The sequence below is a fragment of the Saimiri boliviensis genome, chromosome 2 (genome assembly GCF_048565385.1).
Source record: "Saimiri boliviensis isolate mSaiBol1 chromosome 2, mSaiBol1.pri, whole genome shotgun sequence".
NCBI classification, from domain to species: domain Eukaryota; kingdom Metazoa; phylum Chordata; class Mammalia; order Primates; family Cebidae; genus Saimiri; species Saimiri boliviensis.
Genome location: NC_133450.1, coordinates 137,405,749 through 137,428,488, shown reverse-complemented (window position 1 = coordinate 137,428,488; position 22,740 = coordinate 137,405,749). Strand labels below are relative to the sequence as shown.

At 46.8% G+C, this 22,740-nt stretch overlaps 1 protein-coding gene across 8 annotated transcripts in view; it reads left to right on the top strand.

The window, feature by feature from the left end:
• The window catches only part of EHMT1 (euchromatic histone lysine methyltransferase 1), a 222,698-nt gene that overhangs the window by 74,015 nt on the left and 125,943 nt on the right, over nucleotides 1-22,740 (top strand). Inside the window, exon 2 of one of the 8 annotated variants that reach the window (XM_074394413.1) lies at nucleotides 87-178. The exons of the other annotated variants lie outside the window; for them this stretch is intronic. The gene's annotated coding sequence lies outside the window, so the exon portion shown is untranslated. The remainder of the gene's footprint in view (nucleotides 1-86; nucleotides 179-22,740) is intronic. 8 annotated transcript variants of the gene reach the window in all.

Below are 22,740 nucleotides of genomic sequence, written 5' to 3'. Positions count from 1 at the left end.
AGGTGATTCTCTCACCTCAGCCTCCTTAGTAGCTGGGACTACAGGAGCATGCCACCACGCCTCACTAATTTTTGTATTTTTTGTAGAGACGAGGTTTTGCCATATTGTCCAGGTGCGTCTTGAACTGGACTCAAGCAATCTGCCTGCCTTGGCCTCCCAAAGTGCTAGGATTACAGGGGTAAGCCACTGTGCCCGGCCAACTGTTTTTATTTTGAAATAATTTCAACTGAATCGAAAAGTTGCAATTGTGATAAAACTGTTTGAAAGTTGCTTCCTAGATGCTCCTGCTTTCCTAAATATGTTAGTGTGTGTTTCTTACAAAGCCATTCTTTTTTGTTGCTATTGTGTTGTTTTTGTTTTGAGATACAATCTCACTCTGTCATCCAAGTTGGAGTGCAGTGATATGATCTTGGCTCACTGCAACCTCCACCTCCCAGGCTCCAGCGATCCTCCTACCTCAGCCTCTCAAGTAGCTGGGACCACCGGTGTGTGCCACTAGGCCAGGCTAAGTTTTTGTGTTTTTGGTAGAAACAGGGTTTTGCCATGTTGCTCAGGCTGCTCTCGAACTCCTGAGCTCAGGTGATCTACGCACCTCGGCCTCCCAAAGTGGTGGGATTATAGGCATGAGCCACCATGCCCAGTGTACAAAGCCATTCTTTTACTAAATTATGATATAAAAATTATATGCAACTTTTACTAAATATGATATTTATGTGATGTTTTGCTATGTCGTATTTTTTTTTTTTTACTCCATAAAGGTTACTCTTTTCTGATTTTAATTGTTGCATATACGTTTTTTTTTTTTTTTTTGAGATGGAGGTTCACTCTTGTTGCCCAGCCTGGAGTGCAATGGTATGATCTTGGCTCACCACAACTTCTGCCTCCCAGGTTCAAGCAATTCTCCTGCCTTAGCCTCCCGAATAGCTGGGATTATAGGCATGTGCCACCACACCCAGCTAATTTTTGTATTTTTAGTAGAGACGGGTTTCTCCATGTTGATCAGGATGGTCTTAAACTGCCAACCTCAGGTGATTCGCCTGCTTTGGCCTCCCAAAGTGCTGAGATTACAGGCATGAGCCACTGCGCCCAGCCGCATATACATTATATGACTCCTTTTAAAGGAGTCCTTTCTAATAATTGCGTTGGTTTCATAGCCAGAAATTAAAGAAGTTTCTGATTGCATCTATATGGCTTGTTTTTATACCTCTAAATCTTTTTTCCCCCTTGTTGGTTTTTTTATTGTGATAAAATATGCTTAACACAAATTTTACTGCTTTAATTATTTCTAAGTGTGCCGTTAAGTGGCATTAGGTACCTTCACAGTGTTGCATAACAACCAGTGTAGCCATCATCGTTTTCAAGATGTTTTCGTCACCCCAGGCAGAATCTCTGTATCCATTCAGCAGTAACTTCTGTTCTCTCTCTCTTCCTAGCCCCTGTTAACCCCTGATAGACTTTTTGTTTCAGAATTTGCTTAAACCCTATGTTTCATGTAAATGGAATTATATAATATTTGTCCTTTTGTGTCTGGCTTATGTCATGTAGCATAGGGTATGGCTTTCAAGATTCTTCCACGTTGTAGCATGTATCAGAACTTCATTCCTGGATACACCGTGTCTTGTTCATCCATTCATCTGTTAACGGGCACAAATTGTTTCCTATCTTCTGGCTGTTGTGAATAGTGCTGTTATGAATATGTATATGCAAGTTTCTGTTTTCAGTTCTTTGGGGTACACACCTAGGAGTGGAACTGCTAGATCATGTGGTAATTCTGTGTTTAAGTTCCCGAGGTCAAACTGACAACTGTTTTCAGTTCTTTGGTACACACCTAGGAGTGGAACTGCTGGATCATGTGGTAATTCTGTGTTTAAGTTCCCGAGGTCAAACTGACAAACTGTTTTCCGTGGTAGCTGCATCATTTTGTATTCCACTAGCAAGGCCTGAGGGCTCAGATTTCTCTACTCCTCCCCAACCCTTTTTACTGTTCATTTTGTTGATTGTAGCTATCCTAGTGGGAGTGACATGGTATGTCTTTGTGGTTTCGACTTGCATTTCTGTAATGAATAATGAATTATGTTGAGCATCTTTTCATGTATTTATTGGCTATTTGCATATCTTTGGAGAAATATTTATTCAGATCTTTTGCCTCTTTTAAAATTTGTCTTTTTATTGCGTTGTAAGAGTATTTATTTAGTCAGTCAGTCAGTCAGTCAGTCAGTCATGGGATCTCACTGTGTTGCCCAGGCTGGTCTCCAGTCCCTGGACTCAGATGGTACTCACAGTTCACTCTCCTGAGTAGCTGGGATTACATGTATGTGCTACTGGCTTGTAAGAGTTCTTTATATTTTCCAGATACTGGACCCTTACCAAGTATTGATTTGGAAATACTTTCTCTCGTTCCTTAAGTTGTGTTTTTATTTCCTGATGGTGTCCTTTCCAGCACAGATGTTTTTAGTTTTGATGACGTCCAGTTTATGTGTTTTTTTTCTTTGGTGTCTCGTGCTTTTGGTGTCATATTATTTAAGAAACTATTGCCTAACTCAAGGTTGTGAAGACTTACCCTTGTCTTTTCTTGTAAGAGTTTTGTAGTTTTATCTCATACTTGTTTTTGATCTATTTCGAGGCAGTCTTTAAAATTTAATCTAAAAAAATTTTTTTGAGACAGGGTCTTGCTCTGTCACCCAGTCTGGAGTGCAGTGGTACAATCACGGCTGACTGCAGCCCCAGCCTCTGCGGTTCAAGTGTTCCTTTCACCTCAGCCTCCCGAGTAGCTGGGATCACAGGTGTGCACCTCTACCCCCAGCTAGTTTTTGTATTTTTGTAGAGACTCAGGATTTGCTATGTTGCCCATGCTGGTTTGGAACTCCTGGCCTCAAAGCTGTTTGGCCTTCAAGAGTGCTGGGATTAGAGGCATAAGCCACTGTGCCCAGCTGAGTCCATTTTTATACAGCGTGAGGTAGGGGTCCAACTTCATTCTTTTGCATCTTGAAATCCAGTTGCCCCAGCAACATAGTTGGAGACATTGTTTCACCATTGAAAGGTCTTCCTTATCAAATTCTGGTCTATTCTTGTCAAATATCAATATACCATAAAGGTAAGGGCTTATTTCTAGGCTCACAATTCAATTCCATTGATATGTATGCCTGACTTTTTGTCAGTAACACACTGTTCTGATTATTGCAGCTGTGTGTTAAGTTTTGAGATGGGGAAGTGTGAGTCCTCCAGCTTTGTTCTTCTTTTTCCAGGTTGTTTTGGCTCTCTTGACTCTCTGAATTTCCTTATGCATTTTAGAATCAGCTTATCATTTTCTGCAACAAAAACAGCAGCAAAGCTAGTTGAGAGTTTACTGGGGGCTGCAGCGGGTCAGTTTCAGTAGTCCGTTTCCTGAATATTTGTGTTCCCCCCGCCAAATTAATATGTGAAGATGCTGCCCGATCAAGCTGTTAGTGTTAGCAGGGGAGGCTTTTTGGGGGTGCTTATCTCATGAGGCAGAGTTCTCATGAAAGGGATTAATGCCTTAGAAAAGAGGCTTGGGAGAGACTCCTTCCCATCCCATGAAGACACAGCAAGAACATGGCAGGCTTTGAGCCTAGAAATGGGAGCCTGGCTGCACACTGAATTTGCCAGTACCTTGATTTTGGATTTCTGAGTCTCCAGAACTTGAAAAAATAAGTTGCCGTTGGGTCCGTGCCAGCCACGTTAAGGTAGCTTGTTACAGAGTGAGTCAGGTGTGGATGCAGCATCGCCTTCAGAGTGTGCTCTGACCCTTCCACATGGGCGTCTTGCCGTTCCCTTTAAACTTCTTTAATTTCTTGCAACAATGTTTTGTAGTTTCATTGTACGAGCTTGAGCTTCTTTTGTTAAATTTATTCCTTTAGTATTATTTTTGGTTTGGAAATTTTTTTTTTTTAGATGGTGTGTTGCTCTGTTGCCCAGGCTGAAGTGCAGTGGCGTGACCTTGACTCACTGCAACCTCTGCCTCCCGAGTTCAAGCAGTTCTCCTGCCTCAGCCTCCCAAGTAGCTGGGATTACAGGTGCCTGCCACCACACCTGGCTAATTTTTGTATTTTTAGTAGAGATGAGGTTTCACCATGTTGGCCAGGCTGGTTTCATGGAACTGTTCTTCGAATGTCGTTTTTATATTCTTCATTGGTAGTTTATATAAATACGGCTCATTTTTGTGTGTTGATCTCATACCTTGTCACCCTGCTGGACTCTCGTCCCACACTGGGCCGTGGCCGGCTGCCAGCACTGCACTCCTGCTTAAAGCACATGGAGGCCGCGCTGATGCCTGTGCTGGCTGGAGGCTCTTGAAATGACCATTTGGGAAGCATAAACATATCTGCTTTATTGTGAAGAGAAATGTCAATATAGAGCATTCGTACTGTGTAAGTGAGGTTTTTAAAAGGGATATATAGTTTTATAATATTATGGAAATACTTAGAAAATACAATTTTAACAGGTTGTCCACCCGCTATCCACGTGATGGCCCTCACTTAGCTGTGCGTTTTGTGTCTGCTCTGCACACGTTCGTATGTGTCACAATGAGGAGTTTGTGTCATGTCACTGGAGGACAGGAGATTTGTAAAGGTCTGTGTCGGCCACTGAGTCTGTCCTGAGTGAACTGGTCACATCCAGGATGGCTGTGGCGGCCTTTTCCGAGCTCCTATCTGCTGTGGTGGATGTCTTTGTACAAAAGGAAGTGAGTGTCCTGACGGGAGGGGTGTGCAGGAGTGACAGCTTGTTCCCTATTCTCCTTTTTAAACTAGAAAGGACTTTATTTTCAATAAAAAAAGAAGTCTGTATGTATAATCTCATTGTGGGAAAAAATCAAATATTACGAATAAAGCTGCACTTCCTTTGGTCACTGGATCCCACCGCCAGATTTCTAGCTCTTCCCCAGAAATACAGTGTATTGTGAGTTTGGTATGTGTCCTTCTGGAGTGTTTTTGTGCATGTGCCTGTATAATTGAGCTGTGTGCTGTTGTTTCTGTAAATACTTTTTAACATAATGAAATTGTACTCAATGTATTGACACAGCCGGTCGTGGTGGCTCACGCCTGTAATCCCAGCCCTTTGGGAGGCCAAGGTGGGTGGATCATGAGGTCAGGAGTTCGAGACAAGCCTGACCAACATGGTGAAACCCTGTCCCTCCTAAAAATACAAAAACTAGCTGGGCTTAGTGGTGTGCCCCTGTAATTCCAGCTACTCAGAAGGTTGAGGCAGGAGAATCGCTGGAACCCGGGAGGAGGAGGTTGCAGTGAGCTGAGATTGTGCCACTGCACTGCAGCCTGGGTGACAGAGTGAAACTCTGTCTGGACAAAAGGAAAGAAACGAAAACAAAAATGGACACATAACAGATGTACATTTTTTGGGTACCTGTGATAATTGTTTGACGTGTGAATAAAGAGCTGAGGAGGGTGAGAGAGATGAGCTGCATAGACATCTGGGAGGAAGGGGCCCCAGGTGGGAATGACTGCAGTTGTGAGGGCCAGATCCTGGGCAGGTGCCCACCATATTGGCTGCTGTGCCTGGTGTGGAATAGACGCTTGGAGACGAGGCTGAGGCGCTCTGGTCAGTCCTGGTGAACAGAAGCAGTGCATGCACAGGCTCTTGGAAAGAGCTTGGCCTTTATTCCGAGCAAGAGGGGAAGCCATTAGAATGTTTTAAACAGATGAATGGTGATGATATGACTTAAATTTTAATGGGATTACTGTGTTAAGACTCAAAGGGATGTGGAGAAACTGAGCAAGAGATCAGATGGCAGTGTTGCTGGCATGAGAAGTGATGGGATTTCTCATGTATTCTGAAGGTGGAGACCGGATTTGTCGATGGGCATCATGTAGAATTTGGAAGTGAAGGATGCAGGGTAACTGATTCTCGTGTATTTGCTTTTTTATTTCGCAGTATTTCATAGAGCTCTTTCCATGATCTACTTTATGAGCTGTTGCATAATAATTACACACCGGGAGGATGAGTGCAGTTCCTTATGCTGTCATCCCAGCACTTTGAGAGGCTGAGGCGGGAAGATCGCTTGAGCCCAGGAGTTCAAGACTGCAGTGAACTGTGATTGTCCCACTGCACTCCCGCCTGAGCGACAGAGTAAGACCCTGTCTCAGAAAAAAAAAGGTATATACTAGGTGTCGAAGTATGTAATATACCATGTTTCCCTAATTTAATTTTTTGAGATAGAGTCTTGCTCTGTTGCTCAGGCCGGAGTGCAGTAGCACGATCTGGGCTCACTGCAGTCTCCACCTCCCAGGTTGAAGGGATTCTCTTGTAGCCTCCCCAGTAGCGGGGACTACAGGCGCCCGTCACCACGCCCAGCTAATTTTTGTGTTTTTAGTAGAGATGGGATTTCACCGTGTTGGTCAGGCTGGTCTCGAACTCTTAACTGTGTGATCCACCTGCCTCGGCCTCCCAAAGTGCTGGGATTACAGGCATGAGCCCCTGTGCCCGGCCTTCTCCTTTAAACATTCCCATATTGGTGGTCATTGTGATGATCACGTGTGTGTTGCTGTTACAAATAGCATTGTTGGTTTAAACAGCATTGTATATTCTTCCATGTGTACGTGTCCAAGAGTTTTTGTAGATAAGCACCATGAAGTTAAGGTGCTGGGTCACACAGAGAGGGCTCATTTAAACATGTTTTAAATTTGTGACAGAATATACATAACGTAAAATTTAGCATCTTAACCATTTTAAAGTATATAGCTCAGAACTGTTCAGTTTATTCACACTGTATCTCTGTTGCTACCATCCAGCTCCAGAACTGTTTCATGATTTCATGCTGAAACTCTGTCTCCATTAAATGCCGTGTGCATTCCTCCCTCCCCTCAGCCCCTCACACCCACCTTTCTACTTCCTGTCTCTATCACTTGGACTATCTAGGGACCTCATACAAGTGGACCATACAGTATTAACCTTTTTGTGCTTGGCTCATTTTTCATAGCATCATGTCCTTGAGGGTCATCTATGTTGTGGGATGTGTCTGAATTTCCTTCCTTTTTTGAGGCTGAAATAATATATATATACTTTTGTAGAGACAGGGTTTCTCTGTGTTGCCCAGGCTGGTCGAATTTCTGAGCTCAAGTGATCCACCTGCCTCAGCCTCCCAAAGTGCTGAGATTACAGGCGTGAGCCACCGTGCTTGGCTGTAGCGTTCTTTTGTGAGGATGGACTACGTTTTCTTTATCCATGAGTGGGTATCAGCTGATGGGCCGTCCATGAGTGGGTTATCAGCTGATGGACAATCTGTGAGTGGGTTATCAGCTGATGGACTGTCTGTGAGTGGGTTATCAGCTGATGGACCATCCATGAGTGGGTATAAGCAGATGGACCGTCCGTGAGTGGGTATCAGCTGATGCACCGTCCGTGAGTGGGTATCAGCTGATGGACCGTCCGTGAGTGGGTATCAGCTGATGGCACGCCTGGGTCGCTTCCTCCCCTCGGCTGTTGCAGGTGATACTGTTATGAACATGATATATACATATCGCTTTGAGGCCCTGCTTTCAATTGCTAGGTCTTGTGGTAATTCTATTTTTGATGTTTTGAGGAACCGCATACTGTTTTCCATGGCAACTGCACCATTTTGCATTCTCACTATCGGCACACAAGGGTTCCAGCTTCTCCACCTCCTTGCCAGCACTTGTAAGTGTCCATCTTTTTGATGACAGCCTCTTGTGGGTGTGAAGTGACCTCTTCTGCTCGGGCATTTGCCTGGCTCTCGGCTTCCGCTCACACACCCAGTGCCCTGTCTCCCCTGCGTTTCCTTGTCCTGGATTTTCCTTCCCTTCCTCTTTTAATACAGGAGCTTTTGAGATTGTTCTCTTTCCCTGAAATATAAATGAAGTGAGGTTTACTGAAAATTCACAGGATATTCCTGATTCTTCCGAAGTGCAAAACAGGCAGAACTACTGAGAAGGGTGATGTGTGTAAGAATTTGGAAATGGCGTAAGATGAGAATCATACAAAGCACCAGCCGGTATCATGCAAGGTTCCAGAACACCACTGGGGAAGGAGCCTCCCTCAGCACTGATGAATAATGTTTACATGCATCTTTGGATATTTCAAATGATGTATTGTCGATAGATGGTGCTTTGCTTTTCCTCCTCCTCCTCCTCCTCCTCCTCCTCCTCCTCCTCCTCCCCCTCCTCCCTCTCCCTTCTTTCTTCTTCTTTCTTCTTCTTTCTTCTTCTTCTTTCTTTCTTCTTCTTTCTTCTTCTTCTTCTTCTTCTTCTTCTTCTTCTTTTTTTTTGATATAGTCTCACTCTGTTGCCCAGGCTGGAGTGCAGTGGCTCGATCTCAGCTCACTGCAACCTCCGCCTCTTGGGTCCAAGCAGTTCTCCTGCCTCAACCTCCTGAGTAGCTGGAATTACAGGCGTGCACCACCATGCCTGGCTAGTTTTTGTGTTTTTAGTAGACACGCGGTTTCACCATGTTGGCCAAGCTGGTCTCAAACTTCTGACCTCAGGTCATCCACCTGCCATGGCCTCCCAAAGTGCTGGAATTAACAGGTGTGAGCCACCATGCCTGGCCTTAGATGGTGCTTTTCAGTCAACTTTTTCTTTTTACTTAGGAGTTTTTAAAACCGTAGAAAGTGAGAAAAGTCTCTTTTAGACAGGCGTCCCCAAACTATGGCCCCTTGAGGCCATTTATCCGGCCCCCCGCCGCACTTCAGGAAGGGGCACCTCTTTCATTGGTGGTCAGTGAGAGGAGCACAGTATGTGGTGGCCCTCCAACGGTCTGAGGGACAGTGAACTGGCCCCCTGTGTAAAAAGTTTGGGGACGCCTGCTTTTAGACATTGGCATCTTACATGTGTGGGAAGGAATTAGGTGATCTGTGCACTGGTTAGGGGCACATTGCACAGTATGTGTGCTGGATGGCAGTGAGCAGTGCTCAGGTGTGTGCTCCCGCCCCGGTGAAGCCGCCACGTTCCAGTGTGCAGTGTCTGCTGTTGCTGGATGTGGCAGCACCAAGGAAGAAGCCTGGGCAAGAGCTGACTTCAGAGCTGGCTGAGGAGGGTGAACACGTGCAGGCGGGGGAAGGGCATCTTTCAGAAAGAAGGGACAGTCAGAAGCCTGAGTCTGGGTGGATGTGGCCTGAAGAATTGTCCTTGGAACCAGCTGGACTGCACCTCTGCCCACCTCACCTGGGGGATCTGGACGGGATACCCTTTAGGGAGGCTGAGGCGAGTGGGTCTCTTTACCTCTGGGCACAGCAGAGGTTTTCAGCATGGCAGTAATAAGAGTTTTTAGGAAGGAAAATGGTGTAGTGGGTGGATGGAAAGAGCAGGTTGATTGTTGCACTCAGGGAGATGGGCTGAGGGCCAGAGGCACAGCATGGAGTTGGAGACGCCCAGTGAGGCTGGGCTTAGGGGACTGGTCATGTTTTTGGATAGGTGAAGTTAGCAGGTGTCTAACAAGAAGTGGTTGATGTCTTCCACATGGCAGATATTAAACACCTTAATTTTATATTAATTAGATATATGGAATAATATTAATGCTGATAATCGATTCAGAACTTAAACATTACCCGTAGTCCTGAGTGTCCACCTCATAGTCTGCTGAGCTGGGTTTTGTAGTTAGTTGTTCCCATTTTACTTAAGACAAAACAGGCACAGAGAGGTTAAGAAACCAGGGTTGGCCGGGCATGGTGGCTCAAGCCTGTAATCCCAGCACTTTGGGAGGCCGAGGCGGGTGGATCACGAGGTCGAGAGATCGAGACCATCCTGGTCAACATGGTGAAACCCCGTCTCTACTAAAAATACAAAAAACTAGCTGGGCGTGGTGGCGCGTGCCTGTAATCCCAGCTACTCAGGAGGCTGAGGCAGGAGAATTGCCTGAACCCAGGAGGCGGAGGTTGCGGTGAGCCGAGATCACGCCATTGCACTCCAGCCTGGGTAACAAGAGCGAAACTCCGTCTCAAAAAAAAAAAAAAAGAAACCAGGGTTACACATCTAATTAATGACCAAGCTGGGATTTCAATCTAGCCAGTCTGATATTAAGCCTTGCCTGTCACTTACCCACCATGCGATGGTGCAGGACGCTGGCCGATACCTGCCACGTGATGGCGCAGGACGCTGGCCGATACCTGCCACGTGATGGCGCAGGACGCTGGCCGATACCTGCCACGCGATGGTGCAGCATGTGTGCCCGGCACACAGGCAGGAGCTGTTAGCACATGAGGCTGGTTAGCAAGTGACCAGGCACAAGGCCCCAGGGTGCCATTGACATAGAGAATCTCCTGGAAGGCAGGCCGTCAGCTCTGCGGGCCCAGGAATTCAATGTTGCAGGTAAACCAGGTTGTGGCAGTTGTACTTTCAGTCTCAAAGGAGACAAGAGATCAACTAGAACATCAACATGGTTAGTGGTGGTAAGAAAGGCGAGTCGCAGTCTCCAGCTTGAGTATCCTTAGAACAAATACCCTCTGGCTTCATACTCCCCAGTTAGGGCAAGGCACCTGCTCTGGTCATGGCTACTTTTTGGTTTTGGATTTGAAAGGCTCTAAACAGGCAGGGTCTCGCTGATGGGAATTAGGAGTTGTTGGGGTCTTTGCAGGCAGGTGCTCACACCCTGTGCACTCACGTCGCTGGCTGCCCGGCCCCTGGGACTGCCCTTGGCATGTAGTGCATCTGTAGGGGCACTTGGACTGTTCACCTTCCTGGTTTGCTGATCTCCGTTGGTCTGGTCCCATCAGGGCACACACTGCAGCCGTGGAGCCCAGGCCTTGGTGGCAGGTGGGCTAGAGCTTGGATTGCTGTTAGAGCTCCGTGTCAGGCCTGTGCTGGGAGCATGGACCCGGCCCTGCAGCTGGTGTTTGCTCTGACCTCTGCTGGCGAGGGAAAGAAGGGCAGGACAGAGAGCACCACGGCCTTCCTTGTCTCTGGCCACAGACTGCAGGGCTCGGAAACTCAGTGGCTGAAACAACAACAATCATTTGTCATCCTTTTCAGGGGGCAGGCATCCAGACCACCCAGAGGAGATGACTTTTTTCTGGTCCACGAGTCTGGGGTCTCAACTGGAAGACGCGAGTATGGGGTCTTGTTAGTATGGGCTGCTTCACGTTCATGCCTGGTGGCCAGCACTAGTTAGTGGGTTGTTGGCCAGGGCACCCACGTGTGGTCTCCAGATGGTGTGGGCCCCTCACACATAGAGCAAGCAAGCAAACCAGAGCTGGGTCAAGGCCGTGATCTGTGTCATGGGCTGCTCACTTCAGCCACATGCCTTAGGTCCAGGCAGTTAGGTCCACCGAGGCAAAAGTGAGGGGATACTGACCCATCTCTCGATGGAGGAGTCTCAGCACACTGCTGGAGGCACATGAGGGACTGGCACATGTGTACACTGGTTTTGCCATCTGTGGATAAATCCTGTAGCCTAAAGAACTAGACAAAGGCAGCAGTAGGGATGGAGCCACGTTCAATTTTCTTTTCTTTGCAGAGAGGCTCAATTAAGGGTTAAGCAGCAGATGGAAAAGGAATCTGTTCTGATATTTTAAAATCCCTTAAATGTAATTTCTGGGGCTACTTTGGATATTAATTGTTTTTTTCCAAATTTAGGAACCAACTTTCCTTTTTCTGCCAAGGGAAAAAACAAAAACAAAAGAGGGAAAAGAAAATCTCTCAGATATTGAAAGGATTCATTCTTTTTCTCTCCACCCCTTTTGATAATTAGCTGGTGAAATTGGTATGTGGAAAGTGGTGTACAATTAGGGGGTGGGCAGAGAGTGTTCTTCATTTCACGAGTTTCCTGGACCCAAGTTGCTTCCAGTCTTGGAGAAGCCGTTTGGCATTTCAAGTTCTTTCTTGCTGTTGTTGGGTTCCCAAGGAGAGGATGAGTCGAGTTTCTTTCAGACCCCGGGCTTTCCTAAAACAGAAAGGAGCAAATGGCAGACTGGAATGTGACATTTTTCTTATTTTGACTAGAATAAAAAAATCTGCACCATTGGGTAGAGAAGGCAATCTTTGTCTGCCCTGTGTGTTGGTTGTTGTGAAATGACGTTTATAAATTTTTTTTTTTTTTTTTTTTTTTTTTTTTTAGACGGAGTTTCGCTCTTGTTACCCAGGCTGGAGTGCAATGGCGCGATCTCGGCTCACTGCAACCTCCACCTCCTGGGTTCAGGCAATTCTCCTGCCTCAGCCTCCTGAGTAGCTGGGATTACAGGCACGTGCCACCATGCCCAGCTAATTTTTTTTTTGGTGTGTGTGTTTTTAGTAGAGACGGGGTTTCACCATGTTGACCAGGATGGTCTCGATCTCTTGACCTCGTGATCCACCCGCCTCGGCCTCCCAAAGTGCTGGGATTACAGGCTTGAGCCACCGTGCCCGGCCGACGTTTATAAATGTTGATAGCGTGTAGGATAGCCCAGCGGACCAGTGTGTTTTCTTGTCAGGAGGAAAGACTTTCCTTCTCATAGTCTCCCCCAGTTGTGAAAGGCTAACATCAAGTTCAACTGTGGAATCATGAAGATAAATTTAAAGAGACCGCACAGATTCTTTCCTTCCATTTTCTTAATGTCTTGCCATCATGGGGGTGTCTTTAAAGCCCAGGTAGATAATACGTGAAAGTTGACACAGCCCTCCCAAAACACAAATGGCAGGGTAGAAATGTGTGGAGGTCCCATTGGGAGGCACAGCAGATGAGTTCCATGGGAGAATGCCTGCATCTTCCTCGCTTCCCTTCTGAGCTCGTGTGGTTCTCACTTGCAGTGGTGCCTTCTGGTATGACTCAAGACTCCTTACGAAATGGCTTTGACTCCTCTTAAACAGTTAAAGAGCTAGCCTTAGTGGTGCTGTGCCTGTACCACTATACACCAGCCTGGGTGACAGGCTTGAACCTTGAGTTCTGGAGGTAGCTTTTCTATGAAGTGGCTGCAACTTCCATGGGAGGGTCGAGTGTGCTGTGGCTGGGGTGGTCCTGCTGCTCTCCATAAAGCCCAAGTCAGCGGCACAGGACTGCAGAGCAGACCGCAGAGTTGGCCCTGAGAAAACAGTGTAGAGGATGCGGTGGCTCATGCCTGTGATCCCAGCTGAGGCGGTGGGATCACTTGAGGTAAAGAGTTCAAGACCAGCCTGACCAATGTGGTAAAGCCTTGTCTCTACTAAAAATACAAAAATTAGCTGTGCTAATTTTTGGTACGTACCTGTAATCCCAGCTACTTGGGAGGCTGAGGCAGGAGAAATTACGTGAACCTGGGAGGAGGAGGTTGCAGTGAGCCGAGGTGGCACCACTGCGCTCCAGCCTGGGTGATAGTTTGTCTCAAAACAAATAAAACCAGAGTTTGAGATCCACGTGCTTGATTGTTTGTTTTGGCACTTGAGCTCCATGTTTCTGTGGAGTCTCTGGTTCCAGAGCAGGCGCTCCTGGAGCACACTTGGCCTGAGGGAGACCCTGCTCTGCCCACTGGGTCCGCCAACTCCGCCTGACGCTCACCGCACGCAGGGTTGGACACTTTACCTAGCCTACTGTTTGAAGATATTTTTTGAAGCAGTTTTAAATTTCTGGTAACTTTAAGGAGTTTTCTTTTAGCTTTATATATAGGAGAATACTTTTTGTAGTTAAAATCTTACTGTTGAGATTAGAAATTTTTCCTTTGGATCATTTATATTATATTTTGTAATTTAGGAATATGTTGGTAGAATATTCATTTCCAAAGTAGTTTCTGTGGTTTCATTTATAGAGCCAAATTACAAGAAGCCTTCAGTAATTTGTTTAGTCTAAGATAAGAACAAAGCTTTCTGGAGAAATGAGCAGAAGAGCCTTTAGATAAGATGACTGTTTTCTCATTGTGAAGTTTTCCATTCAGACGATTCTATCCATACAGCTCCTTTTCTGTAGTTTGACTTTATGAGTAAAATGTCTGCATCTTCTAGTCCGAAGGGAGGATGGCACTTTTGTGAGGGTGGTGGCTCACGGAGGCCCGACTCTCAGGCTTTGGCACCAGCCTCCTGGTAGGGTGCAGAGACACAGTGTGGAAATGAAGGCTACTGTAACAAGTACTGAGAATGGTCATTATGGTTGGTTTGTTGACAGAACGTGGACCCAATTTGTCTTGTCCAGCATGTTGTGGAAACTCCAAACTTTGAGTAGGAAAAGGAAGGATCACTTCTGGGGTAACTGTGATGTGGTTGTGTTATTGAAGACTCGGTGAACTACCTTATTCCTCTTCACCTCATGGTGGTAATTGACTGTGTGGGTTGTAAAACGCCATTGTTTGTCCTGTCTGTGGTGAACATGAAGGATCAGATGTCATCTTTTTAATGGGTGAGGGCATCTCTGGAAGGCCACTAAAGCTGCCTAAGGTATCACTAAAAGTTTTTTTTTTTTTTTTTTGAGACGGAGTTTCACTCTGTCGCCCAGGCTGGAGTGTAGTGGTGCGATCTCAGCTCACTGCAACCTCCGCCTCCTGGGTTCAAACGGTTCTCCTGCCTCAGCCTCCTGAGTAGCTGGGATTACAGGCATGTGCCACCACACCCAGTTTTTTATTTTTGCTAAAGACGGGGTTTCACCATATTGGCCAGGCTGGTTTTGACCTCCTGACCTCAGGTGATCCGCCCGCTTCGGCCTCCCAAAGTGCTGGCATTACAGACGTGAGCCACTGCACCCGGCCTCACTGAAAGGATTTTTAAAGCTAGTAAGCAGGTTGCCAGGTTGTTCAAAGCTAGAGTGGGCAGAGAGGTGGCTGGCTATCCCCTAGGCCCAGATAGAGATGGGCAGGGGTCCTTCCTGCCAGCCTGGAACCTTAGGGGCACCCTCAGTTCGTTTCAGGGTCAGGCAGGGCCTAGGTTTACAGGCATCCATGAAGCCATTGAGTCTTTTTTTTTTTTGTAATATACCAGTGGCCAGTGTCCCATCTGTTTTGTAGTCAATACGGTTCCATTGGTTCTTTCTCCTGTGTCTTAAAATTTAAATTTATAAAATTATTTGAATACTTTTATGGGCTTGTCTTTGAATAATTTTAACAGAGATTATCCAAAATATGTCTAGTCCTTATTTATCTTTCAATTTTAGGAATCTCATAAGGGGCAGTGTCTCAGTTTCTATGATCTTTCCCCCACTAGACATTGTTTATTTTTTAAAAAAGTCAGTAGTTTGGTAGAAATAGATAGAGCAGGCGGCCACGCAGTGGGAACCTCACCTGCAGGGGCAGGTGGTGCCCTGTTCTTCCCCTGCGGGGGACAGTGCCTCACCTTTCAGGTGGGCAGGCAGTGCAGGTGCTGGTGAGGAGACTCCATCGGAGCAGGCAGTCGAATACTGAAGATGTGCTGCCATTGTTTCTGGAAAAGTGATGCTGAGCTCTTCACAAAAGTTTAATAATTTATACTGTATGTGTAATCGAAATTGTCTTTTATACAACCATCTAATGTCAAATGTAAAATTAAGGTTAACTATATTATGGCAAATTGTATTGGCTGCATGGTCATTGTGTATTAAATGACAAAGGAGAAGTGTCCACTTGTAGATGAAAAGTAATGCTGTCCTGTCAGCCATGAGAAAGAAATTCATTCCGTTGAAAATGTCAGGCCAGGCATGGTGGCTCACATTCTGTAATCCCAGCCCTTTGAGAGGCTAAAGTGGGCAGATCACTTGAGGTCAGGAGTTCGAGACCAATCTGGCCAATGTGGTGAAACCCCATCTCTACTAAAAATACACAAATTAGTCAGGCTCTAATTGTTGTGCACCTATAATTCCTGCCACTTGGGAGGCTAAGGCAGGAGAATCACTTGAGCCTGGGAGGCGGAGGTTGTAGTGAGCCGAGATTGCGCCACTGCACTCCAGCCTGGGCGACAGAGTGAAACTGTCTTCCCTGCACCCCCCACACACAAAAAGAAAATGTTGTTCCCTGAGCATAGTGGTTCATGCCCCTAGTCTCTACTGTTGGAAGGCTGAAGTGAGAAGATTTCTTGAGCCCAGGAGTTCGAGGCTGCAGTGAGCTGTGATCGTGCTACTGCTCTCCAGCCTGGGTGACAGAGCGAGACCCTGTCTGTAAAAATGAATGAATAGGCTAATGTGTATATGCTGCCTTTGCTTTACCTACAAATTATGTTAAGTTTAAGTGATTATTGCATGCTTATTTTATAATTACATTTAGCGGAAGAGACGTACAAATAAAGTGATTGTGTTGTAAAAAGTTGAAGCTTTTTATTTTAATCATTAAGAAAATCTCAGTTATGTAAACATGTATCATCATGTGGAATAAAAAGGTTACTACCTTCTGTCCTGTGTTGCTGAAAAGAATTTGTGAGGTCACTAGCATGAACATAACCACACACCAGTATTTACCTAAAGAATATATTCGTTTTACAGACTTTGCCTGTGAGTACTTCTCCTATCCCTCTGTCCCCGTTTTGGATATCATCTGAGCTGTGACCGTGACTGGATGCCTCATGTCTGTTTCATGTCTTACAGCAGCCTGCAGTGCCAGCCTCCCCAGGAGCTGCTCATGTGCTTGGCTTCCACATCCAGCATGGGGCCCGAGTTCTGCTTCACTTTCTGGGAAACTTTTTCCCCCCTTAGGTTTTTGTGTGTACCTAAATCCACCAGTGAACATTTAAGAAAAAACTTCACAAAGTGGGAAATACTCTTTTTTCTCCAGCCACATCAGTGCCTTAGACAATGTGTTAAAGTGGGCATTTGGAAGAGGAGAATGTTGTTTTCTAGAAGGATGGTAGAGTCCAGCTCGAGCACGTCAAATGTGTGCTGAAGTGTGGTCTCACTAGTCTGCCATTCTCCTTTTCTCAAAAGGTTTGATTCGTTGCTGTCGTGACCCTGTTTTTTTGGTTTTGTTTTTTGAGATGGAGTCTTACTCTGTAGCCAGGCTGGAGTGCAGTGGCGCGATCTTGGCTCACTGCAACCTCTGCCTCCCAGGTTCAAGTGATTCTCCTGCCTCAGCCTCCTGAGTAGCTGGGATTACAGATGTGTGCCACTGTGCCCAGATAATTTTTGTAATTTTTGTAGAGACAGGATTTCACCATGTTGGTCAGGCTGGTCTCGACCTCGTGATCTACCCGCCTCAGCCTCCCAAAGTGCTAAGTTCTTCTCATATTTCAAAACACAATCATACCTTCCCAGTTCCCAGCAGTTTTCCAAAGTTTTAACTCATTACAGCATTAACTCAAAAGTCCAAAGTCTTAACTGAGACAAGGTAAGTCCCTTCTGCCTATCAGCCTGTAAAATAAAATACAAGCTTACTTTCAAGAAACAAAGAGAATACATGCATTGGCTAAAAGCTTCCATTCGAAAAGGGAGAAATTGACCAAAACAAAGGGGCTACAGGCCCCATGCAAGTCTGAAACGCAGCAGGGAAGTCGTTAGATCTCAAAGTTCCGCAATAATCTCCTCTGATTCCATGTTTCACTTGTAGGCCACACTGATGGAAGGGGTGGGCTCCCAACGGCTTGGGCAGCTCTGCCTCTGTGGCTCTTTAGGGTACAGCTTCTGCAGTTGCTTTCATGGGCTGGTGTTGAGTGCCTGCTGCTTTTCCAGGCACATGGTGCAAGCCAAAGGTGGATTTACCACTCTGGGGTCTGGAGAGCAGTGGCCCTCTTCTCACAGCCGGTGAGACTCCACATGGGGCTCCAGTCCCGCATTTCTCCTCTGCACTGCCCTAATGGAGGTTCTCCATGGGGGCTTTGCCCCTGCAGCAAGCTTCTGCCTGGACACCTGGAAGTTTCCATACATCCTCTGAAATCTAGGTGCAGGCTCCGAAGCCTCAACTCTTGCCCTCTGCACACCTGCTGGCTTAACATCATGTGGAAGCCTTGGTAGCTGTTGATTTGCAACCTCTGAGTCAGCAGCCTGAGACATATCTGGGGCCCTTTCAGCCACTGCTGGAGCTGGAGTGGCTGTGATGATGGGCATAGCGTACCGAGGTTGCACAAAGCAGCAGGGCCCTGGCCCTGGCCCAGAAAACCATTCTGCCCTCCTAGGCCTCCAGGCCTGTCATGGGAGGGGCTGCTGCAAAGGTCTCTGAGGCATTTTCCCCATTGTCTTGGCTATTAACATTTAGATCCTTGTGCAAATTTCTGTAGCTGGCTTGAATTCCTTCCCTGAAAATGGTTTTTTTTTTCCCCTACCACATGTTCAGGCTGCAAAATTTTCAAACTTTTATGCTCTGCTTCCTTCTAAATATAAATTCCAGTTTCAGATACTCTCTTTGTGTGTGCATATGAATGTATGCCGTTAGAAGCAGCCAGGCCACATCGTGGACTGCTTTGCCACTTACGAGTTTCTTCTACCAGATACCCTGAATCATCTCTCTCAAATTCAAAGTTCCACAGATTCCTAGAGCACCACACAGTGCTGCCTGTCTCTTTGCTAAAGCATGGCAAAAGTGACCTTTATTCCAATTTTTGGTAAGTTCCTCATCTCCACCTGAGACCTCCTCAGCCTGGACTTCATTGTCCCTATCACTATCAGCATTTTGGTCAATGCCATTCAACAAGCCTCTAGGAAGTTCCAGACTTCCCCTCATCTTCCTGTCTTGTTCTGAACCCTTCAAACTGTTCCAACTTCTACCCATTACCCAGTTCCAAAGCTACTTCCACATTTTCAGGGATCTTTATAGCAGCGTGTCACTTCTCTAGTACCGGTCTTCCGTATCAGCCTGTTCTCACAGTGCTGTGAAGACATCCCCAAGACTAGTAATTTATAAAGGAAAGAGGTTTGATCAGCTCATGGTTCTGTGGGCTGTACAGGCTTCTGCTTGTAGGGTGGCCTCAGGAAACTTAGGATTGTGGCAGGAGGGCAAAGGAGAAGCAAGCACATCTTACCTGGCCCATCAGGAGGAAGAGAGAGCGAAGGAGGAAGTGCTATACACTTTCCAACAACCAGATCTTGTGAGATACACCACAAAAACAGCAAGGGGGACGTCCAGCCCCATGATCCAGTCACCTCCCATTAGGCCCCTCCTCCAGGTTCAGGTTTAAGGTTCAACGTGGGATTTTGGTGGGGACAGAGCCAAACTGTAGCACTGTGTCTGTAAACAAGGAGGCTATGTGACATCAGCTCCGCAGCCTGTAGGGGAATTCGGGGATGGGAGGAGCTCAGCGAGCTGGGGGCTTGGAGGGAAGGACTGGGCTACTTTGTCCTCCTAAGACTGGAAGCTTGTGGCCCTGCCCTGGTTGTAGATTCTGAGGTTTTCTGGTGGTTTTAATTTTAAGAAACATGGGCATTTAAGATAGTGATTGGTTTTTTATAATATTTAAGAAGAGTAGAGTTTTAGGACGAAATAGCCATTTCTATTGAGAGAGGATCGCTGTTGGGTACATCCCTCAGCCATCCGTCTTCGTCCTTCACCCCGTTTCCCAAGAATCCTCCCCCTTTAGTTTTTGAGAATCTTCATTATTGCTGCTTGGTATCCTCTCTTTACTTCCATCCTCTTATCTTTTTACTTAGGATTTTGTATTTAAAGGGCCCTTTAATTGAAAGAAGCAGCAGAATTCCTGGAAATCCCAGGCTCTGGGAGGGAGTTTTCCTTCCTCCCTCCCTTCCTCCCTTCTTTCCTTCCTTCCTTTTTCTCTCCCTTCCTCCTTCTCTCCCTTTGTTTCTTCCTTTCTTTTCTTCCTTTCTTCCCTTCTTTCTGTTCTCTCTCTCTCCTTCCTTTTCCATTTTCTTTTCTTCTTTTGACAGGGTTTTCCTCTGTCACCCAGGCTGGAGTGCAGTGGTGCATCCACAGCTCACTGCATCCTCAACCTCCTAGGTTCAAGGGAACCTCCCACCTCAGCCTCCCAAGTAACTGGGACTACAGGTGTGTGCCACCACTCCTAGCTAGTTTTTAAACAGTTTTGTAGAGATGGGGTCTCACTGTTTTGTCTAGGCTGGTCTCGAACCCTTGGGCTCAAGCAGTCCTCCTGCCTTTGCCTCCCAGACTGCGGGGATTACAGGTGTGAGCCACTACTCTGGATGGGAATTCATTTAACTTGAGTTTGGAAGTTGGACATGAAATCTATTCCTGAATGTTCTTGAGTTCGGGACAGATGTACTGAGGATAAAAAGAACTTCCAAGCAGCTGTTTTTCTGAAATCGTCATAATGTGATTTTTAAGTGGCAAGAGCCGGCATGAGTGTTTGAGCATTGAATGTGTGCACGCTCCCTGTTCATGCTTTGCCGATGCTGGTTTTTTCTCTCACCCGCCGTCCTGGTGTGTACTCTCCATGGTGCACAAGTTGTGGCACTGAAAATGCAAGGCCTGTTGCTCAGGTGGAAATGGACACGTGATGTGTTTTCCTGGGCAGGTGCAGAGGCCCGGCTGGCTCTGTGGTTAGCAGGTGCAACCCACACAGAAGGGGAGGAGGGGTCTCCTGATGGAGCGAGAAGCCCCAAGTTAGGGCTGTCCTCCCAGGGTGGGTTTGGAGTGGGCATTGCCCTCAGTCTCTTCTTGCTGTGAGGTTGGGGGACTAGGTCACAGAGGGCTATGGGATCTTGGGTCCCTAGAGGGCTGTGGGGTCTGGACCCCCCCTGCCCTGGCACCTGTACTGACCAAGAGAGGACTACGGCCCCTTCCACTCCTGGGGCTCTGGGGCTCCTTTCAACCTCTGAAATGTGAGTTGCCGTGTCTTCCTCTCCACGACTTCCCAATCGCGATATGGGAACCGATCAGGCTTTCCATGTTTTCAGGGTGCCCTGGGTGCTGGGAAGGAGGCCTAGAGATGCTTTTGTCTGACAGTTTGTTGGGGCGGTGAGGGCTTGTGAAACATTTGAGAACCAGGGATTGTTCCTTTTCTTTGATCTTTATCTTTGTTTTTTTTGTTGTTTTTTTGGAGACGGATTCTAGCTTTGTTGCCTAGGCTGGAGTGCAGTGGCTGGATCTTGGCTAACTGCAAACTCTGCCTCCCAGGTTCAAGCAGTTCTTGTGCCTCAGCCTCCTGAGTAGCTGGGACTGCAGGCACTCACCACCACACCCAGCTCATTTTTAGAAGAGATGGGGTTTCACCATGTTGGCCAGGCTGTTCTCAAACCCTGGACCTCAGGGGATCCACCCACCTCAGCCTCCCAAAGTGCTGGGATTACAAGCATGAGCCACTGTGCCCAGCCTCCCCCCCGCTTTTTAAAAAATATTTATTTTTATTTTAATTTTTGGATTAAGATGAGGTTTCACCATGTTGGTCAGGCTGGTCTTGAACTCCCAACCTCAGGTGATCAGCCCGCCTTGGCCTCTAAAGTGCTTGGATTACAGGTGTGAGCCACCACGCCCGGCCCTTTGTTTTTTTAAAAATATATATATATATATATATATATATATATATATATATATATATATTTTGCCAGCCTCCCCTTTTTATTGAAACATTATTTATCAGGAGTCTTGCACTGTTGCCCAGGCTGGAGTGAAGTGGCACAATCTTGGCTCACTGCAACCTCCGCCTCCCGTGTTCAAGCAATTCTCCTGCCTCAAGCTCCTGAGTAGCTGACACTACAGGTCCCCACCTCCACACCCTGCTAAGTTTTGTATTTTTAGTAGAGATAGGGTTTTACCATGTTGGCCAGGCTGGTCTCAATCCTCGATCTCCTGACCCTGTGATGCGCCCACTTCAGTCTCCCAAAGTGCTGGGATAAAGGCATGAGCCACCGCACCTGGCCTATAATTTACATTTGTATTGTAAACTAATTTGTCTTTAATCTGGAGGTTTCATAAAATGCTAGAATCCATCAGCCAAAAGGAGACTTGGCAGCCATACCAGGGGAGCTCCTGAGGCTGTTCTCCGAAGCCAGCCTCTGGTGCTTTGGAGAACAGCCTCAGGAGGTCCCCTAGTATGACTGGGATTTAATCCTAGCAAGGGATGCTGCTTCCACGGCAGCCCCTGGGCTGTGGAAGCAGCATCCCTTGCTAGGAGAAAACCTTCCCAGCCTCTGGGAAGTCTGGAGAGGCACGGCTCTGGAGGAGAGGGCAGAGCCATTGCCTTGAAGAGCCTGCTCTGTGTGCCTCTGCCTGGCCTCCCTCCTCCCTGGCGATAAGCCCTTTTTTTTCCTGCCTGTGCCAGCTGACCCTTTCGGAAGTGAGCACCGGAGCTGCTACTGAGCAGGCAGAGGCGTCTGTGCTGTTTCTGGCCCTGACACTGGTGTGAGGCCTGGCATGCTGATCAGGGCTTGTCACAGGGTTTCTGAGTGCCGTTGGGTTAGACACAGCAGAAGAGTGGGTACTTAGACATTATTTGGTAGTGTGTTACATAGCATTCTTAAATTTTTTTTCAAAAAGTTACAAAACTTAATTTCATGGGTAGGATTTGTGGCTGCTGGTGGTGATGAGGACTATGAGAGGGAGTGGGGGTTGGCGGGCGCCTCCAGGATGGGACAGCATGTGAGGGGCACAGCTGGTGCCGAGGATGCCTGCAGATCTGCAGCTTTGTGAAGTCACCCTGCTGTGCACCACCTGGCCCGTCTCAGGCCAGGAGACCTTGTCGGCAGAGCTGTGCCAGGGCGGGCTGCGTCTTTGGTGTGCCTCAAGGCCCTACTTGTAAAAGCTGTTGAGGACCCCAGAGGGCTCTTGTTTATTGGGTTGTAGCTAATGATATTTACTGTAAAAGAAATGAAAACTGCAAAGTTAAAAAAAAATCACATAATTATTTTAAAACAAGGTAAATGTAACATTTTATTTACATGTTAGGGAAAACAACAGTTTTGTGGACAGTACTTCTGAATGAAAAAACTCATGTTGAGTGGCATTGTTTTCCACACTGGCCCATCTGTCACATCTGGGTACCCAAAGGGACAGCTGGATTTGCAGATGGGCTTCTGCACCCA